This window comes from Haliotis rubra, unplaced genomic scaffold (genome assembly GCF_003918875.1).
Source record: "Haliotis rubra isolate DU_JTF1 unplaced genomic scaffold, ASM391887v1 Scf587, whole genome shotgun sequence".
NCBI classification, from domain to species: domain Eukaryota; kingdom Metazoa; phylum Mollusca; class Gastropoda; order Lepetellida; family Haliotidae; genus Haliotis; species Haliotis rubra.
In genome coordinates, this window is record NW_025767287.1 from 258482 (window position 1) to 264413 (window position 5932).

Sequence of the window (5932 nt, forward strand, 5' to 3'; positions counted from 1 at the left end):
CTACACAGCGTTTACACCTTTCCTACCTAGATTCAATACTCTCTACACAGCATTCTACACCTTTCCTACCTAGGTTCAATCCTCTCTACACCTTTCCTACCTAGGTTCAATCCTCTCTTCACAGTGTTTACACCTTTCCTACCTATTTTCAATACTCTCTACACAGCATTCTACACCTTTCCTACCTAGGTTCAATACTCTCTACACCTTTCCTACCTAGGTTCAATCCTCTCTACACAGTGTTGACACCTTTCCCACCTAGGTTCAATACTCTCTACACCTTTCCTACCTAGGTTCAATCCTCTCTACACCTTTCCTACCTAGGTTCAATCCTCTCTACATAGTGTTTACACCTTTCCTACCTATTTTCAATACTCTCTACACAGAATTCTACACCTTTCCTACCTAGGTTCAATTCTCTCTACACCTTTCCTACCTATTTTCAATACTCTCTACACAGAATTCTACACCCTTCCTACCTAGGTTCAATACTCTCTACACCTTTCCCACCTAGGTTCAATCCTCTCTACACAGCGTTTACACCTTTCCTGCCTAGGTTCAATCCTCTCTACACCTTTCCTACCTAGGTTCAATCCTCTCTACACCGTGTTTACACCTTTCCTACCTATTTTCAATACTCTCTACACAGCATTCTACACCTTTCCTACCTAGGTTCAATACTCTCTACACCTTTCCTACCTAGGTTCAATCCTCTCTACACAGTGTTTACACCTTTCCTACCTAGGTTCAATACTCTCTACACCTTTCCTACCTAGGTTCAATCCTCTCTACACAGCGTTCTACACCTTTCCTACCTAGGTTCAATCCTCTCTACACCTTTCCTACCTAGGTTCAATCCTCTCTACACAGCGTTCTACACCTTTCCACCTAGGTTCAATCCTCTCTACACCTTTCCTACCTAGGTTCAATCCTCTCTACACAGCGTTCTACACCTTTCCACCTAGGTTCAATCCTCTCTACACAGCGTTCTACACCTTTCCTACCTAGGTTCAATCCTCTCTACACCTTTCCTACCTAGGTTCAATCCTCTCTACACAGCGTTCTACACCTTTCCTACCTAGGTTCAATCCTCTCTACACAGCGTTCTACACCTTTCCTACCTAGGTTCAATCCTCTCTACACAGTGTTTACACCTTTCCTACCTAGGTTCAATCCTCTTTACACAGCATTCTACACCTTTCTTACCTAGGTTCAATCCTCTCTACACAGTGTTTACACCTTTCCTTCCTAGGTTCAATCCTCTCTACAGAGCGTTCTACACCTTTCCTACCTAGGTTCAATCCTCTCTACACAGTGTTTACACCTTTCCTACCTAGGTTCAATCCTCTCTACACAACATTCTACACCTTTCCTACCTAGGTTCAATACTCTCTACACCTTTCCTACCTAGGTTCAATCCTCTCTACACCTTTCCTACCTAGGTTTAATCCTCTCTACACAGCGTTCTACACCTTTCCTAGAATCCTCACCAGGTTCAATCCTCTCTACAAACATTTGAATAAAAGAGACTCTGCATAACATACAGGAAGTACTGCTATACAATCTCAACCATCTATAACACATTCTAAATACCCTTTAGTACAACTGTCAAATTTGGAAATGAGAATCTTCGTCTATTTTCAAAGGGTAGTCTGGAATGGAAGCCACCAGTTAATTTTTAAGATTTGGTGACATGTAGCGTTATAAAGCTCCGGTCTGATTGACTAAAGTTGATTTCTTGTTAGTCATTTCAATGTTTGGAGAAAATTTGGGAAAGGTTGTTCTGATGTGACATGTTATAGGATGTCCACAGATCTTTGTTTAGCCGAAATTTGTATCCCAGGTACGTTTCGGTATACAGATATGTAACCTGGCCATAATGCAAATACAGAAACGTACCCTAGGACGATTGGAACCGTCATGCTGTTGTATTAGATACATTTGATTACGTTATGTTAGTAATGAGAATATACAGTAACGGATATTTTGCGATGCATATGGATACCTATCGCAATCAGTTGAACGGGAACAACTACATGCAGTTTCGGTTTTGGACTGCGGAATATGGAGTCTTCCGCCTTTTAGGGTACCGGGTACGTTTCTGTATTTTGACTTTGTTTAGGGTACATATCTGTATACATAAAAGTACCTGGGGTACGTATCTCATAGGCATTAGGAACTGGGGGTGGGGGTATTTTTACAAGCTGGAAATCTTTTAGGGACCATACTAGAGAATTAAACACAAATTCAAGCCTCTGGTAACGTTGAAAAAATAACATGATCACAAAAAAAAATTCCGCTAATGATAGAATCCAAATTTTTTAATTCATGTCACTCAAAAGTGAAAGCAGAGGCAGTGAGGCTGATAATAACAGCCAACATGGATTCGAATCAGCGGTAAGTTGACAACATACATTGACATTACAGTGTGGTCTATACAGTAACATTTAGTTTACAGTAATAGCCATATTTTAAGTATAATAGGTGCTGTTTGATTTATTGATTGAAAATCTAAACAATAACAATAAGACACGATTTCAAACTCATACATTGGCAGTGAGAGAGATGGTTTTATCTGAAAGCCGAATTCATGTATGAAATAAGAATGGCTGCATTATTATACCCCCGCCACGACGTAAGTCGCTGGTATATAGCCAGCCCGTCTCGCCCCTGTGTCCGTCGTCCGAATGGTTTCTCTGAGCATAGCTCAAAAACTATACCACTTACAAACTTCAAATTTGGCATGGATTTTACCCTTATGGTGCCATTGTGGGTTTTGGCTTTCAATTGCATGATGACAAAATTGAAAGTTTTCCTAAAATATTATTTTGGTATTCAATAATGGTATTGAAGGCGATCAGACTATAAGCGGGGGTATGTGAGCTGTGCTCACTTCTGCCTTGTTATTGAATGTAATTATAATATATTTATACTATAAAACTATTGTTTTTCAGTACCCTATTGTTCTATTTGTGAGCACCCAAAATATGATTATCATAAAGAAAAAATGACAGTGGATCCAATTTCTTATTTTTCAGATATTTAAGACCAAATATAAAGAGAATAAGTAATTATAAAGACCTTTTTCTGAAGTATTCTATAGCTGCAGACAAGGGCTGGGACACTCTTTGTGGAGAAATTGCAAAGCAAGTGAACTCGTCTGTCCTTTTCATATACCTCCTCTCTCCACCCCATCCCCCGTTATCAATTTCAAAATCTTGCCCCCCCCAACTTTTAAAGTGTTCCTACGCCTATGTATCTGTAGTACCTGTGCCCACGACCCCTTCAGCCATGTTATGGGATGTCCACAGATCTTTGTTTTAGCTGTGGCAAGAAACAATAAGGCATGACATTCAAGAGATCTAATTCATACTGGCAAGAACAAATTTTAAAAATCAAAATAGTGCCACCTTTCCCAGAAGGATGTTTTTAGGCTACAGGGGTAGTTATTGTTTTAAAATAGTTCAGCCATCAAGGTAGTTTAGGATTTCAAAAGCTATGTTACTACGGCACTTAATAAAAACCGAAATGATTCCATTCCGGCTTCAGGGGTTTCAATTGAGATGGATATTCCATACTGCTGAATAACCGTTCAGACACTAATGTTCACCTGGACGGGTCAGCGATAAGCATCATGCCATGCACATGTCCGCTGTCACGTTCTATATCGAAAAGATGTCATCACAGGCAGGAACCAACGACAGCTGTCAGAATCTGTGATTACGCATATGAATTGCTAAATGTTAATTGAGAACAGTGTGTGAAATGAAATGACATCTTACCTATTCAACAAGTTTGTTTACATGTTCAACCTGTCACGAAGTGGACACATTGCACTCGCCATTACTCATTCAAGCCCCGGATGACGGGATTTTCCTTCTGTGACGTCACCACATTGTGTCGCCAACAGGGATCCCCAAACTCAGTCTCTCTCAGTCCCTGAACCACATTATTTTCCCTACTACCTTAGCCCTCCTCCCTGCAAAGCTAACATGTTCTAGAATCTCCCATTTCACCGGGACTACTTTGCAATCTAAGTGGGTTATTTTTGTTACTATATATTCAGTGCCTAAGCGTTAGCCTCTACCCCAATCTGAGTGACCACTTTTGACATTTCATCTCAGGCATTCTTTTCAGAATATACAGGCCGTTGGTCTTATTTGTGTAGAGTGATCTTATTTACCACTTTCGATATGTCTAATTAATAAGCAACTACCTTGGAAAGTAAGAAGGGGTGTAATACTGGTAAGTAGTATATATATATATATATATAAATATTGTTGGTGTCCATATGTGATTGACCAGATATGTAAATGGTGAAACTCCCGAGCTCTGCTCCATATAGCTTATATATAAGAGCACATGAAGTTATATGTGAATATTTAGAGGTATATTATGGAGTCATATTACATGAGTGTCTATATATATAATACAACGCAGTTATACTGCATGAATGTGTTGTGAATGAAATCGATATTCTGCTTATCAAATCAATGTGCTATCGCTGTGTTGAGTTTTATGAAAATTATCAGTAAACGGAGGCGACTTGGGTCATAAGTTAAGCCCAAGTTCCCTATCTTTGGTGTCCATGAGACATCAGAGAGGATCACGGTTTACTCTCTTGTAAAAATACAATTTCTAACAAAAATCACAATTCAGTATTTTATTACCAAATTCACGAAATATATATATCATGACATTAGATGTCAGAACAAATATGACATGTTCGTACAAATGATGACCAGTCAACAATGATCGATAACAAGGCAATGTAGTTTTTCCTAGAACACTTACAGGTGATGGTGTCAAGTCAATATTTCACTTGACGAAAAACATGATGAAAGGACAATGTCAATGAGCACGGGTGAAATATGTATCTTCCACAGAAGTCAGTGAATGAATGATGAACAAATGATGTCGATGTCTGAGATTATGTTCAACACAAAACAGTCGACGCAACGAATAACAGGAACAGCCCAAGCGGCTGCCATGAAACCGTTGATAGGGCAGCGAAAGTCACATATTGGTTACATATGAATCAATTGTTCACTTCTTGGCCGCTGCTTTCTTCTTGGGAGATTTCTTTGCTTTGGGTTTAGCTGCCTTCTTTGCTGGAGATTTCTTAGCAGCAGCTTTCTTGGGCTTGGGTGCCTTCTTGGCTGGAGATTTCTTAGCTGCTGCCTTGGGCTCTTGGCCTTCTTGGGAGAAGATTTCTTTGCTGCCCTCTTTGGTTTGTCAGCCTTGGGTTTAGATGCCTTGGTTGTTTTCTTTGCCTTGGGTTTCTTTGCCTTTCGGATTTATCACCAAGCCTGAAAGAACCGGAGGCTCCAGTTCCCTTAGATTGCGTTTCAGATTGCCATTCTTGACTCCGGCACGGAGAGCAAGTTTCAAGTGATTGTTGACAGTCCTCTCATCGGGACCAACTTTGAAGTTCTTCATGATATACTTCAACACAGCCTGTCGTGAAGAGCCACCCCTTTCCTTCAGACCGGTTATAGCGTTCTTGATCATCTCACTGTATTTAGGGTGAGAGGAAGGCTTCTTCGGGGCAGACTTCTTTGCTGCCTTCTTGGCGGAGCTGGTGCTGCGTCAGTCATGGTGATGTTCTTACTGTGCGATTACTAACACGTAGTTGTGTACCGGCTGTAGAAGTGCAAATGAAGCCCGCAAACGCCACACAGGCTTTATGCCTAACGCGCGGACGTCGGAGAGAACAACCAATAGAAGTCAGTGCGTTTCAGCTGGTCTCATTTCAGTTGCCGACAGTTGTGTTTGTATACTCTCTTTGGCCGCAGTTTCCACAGATACTGGTATTTGTATCGTAAACCAAAATGGAACCACATACAAGAGGACATAATAAAATATCTTTGTGAATAACAATATGCTTTTCCCTTCATCGATCAATTAGTTCTTACAATTTAAACACGCAGAT

The 5932-nt window shown here is 40.4% G+C and overlaps 1 pseudogene; it reads right to left on the bottom strand.

Annotated features, from left to right (window-relative positions):
* Positions 1 to 4648: 4648 nt before the first annotated feature.
* On the bottom strand, positions 4649 to 5675 carry LOC124254935 (annotated as a pseudogene).
* Positions 5676 to 5932: the final 257 nt, after the last annotated feature.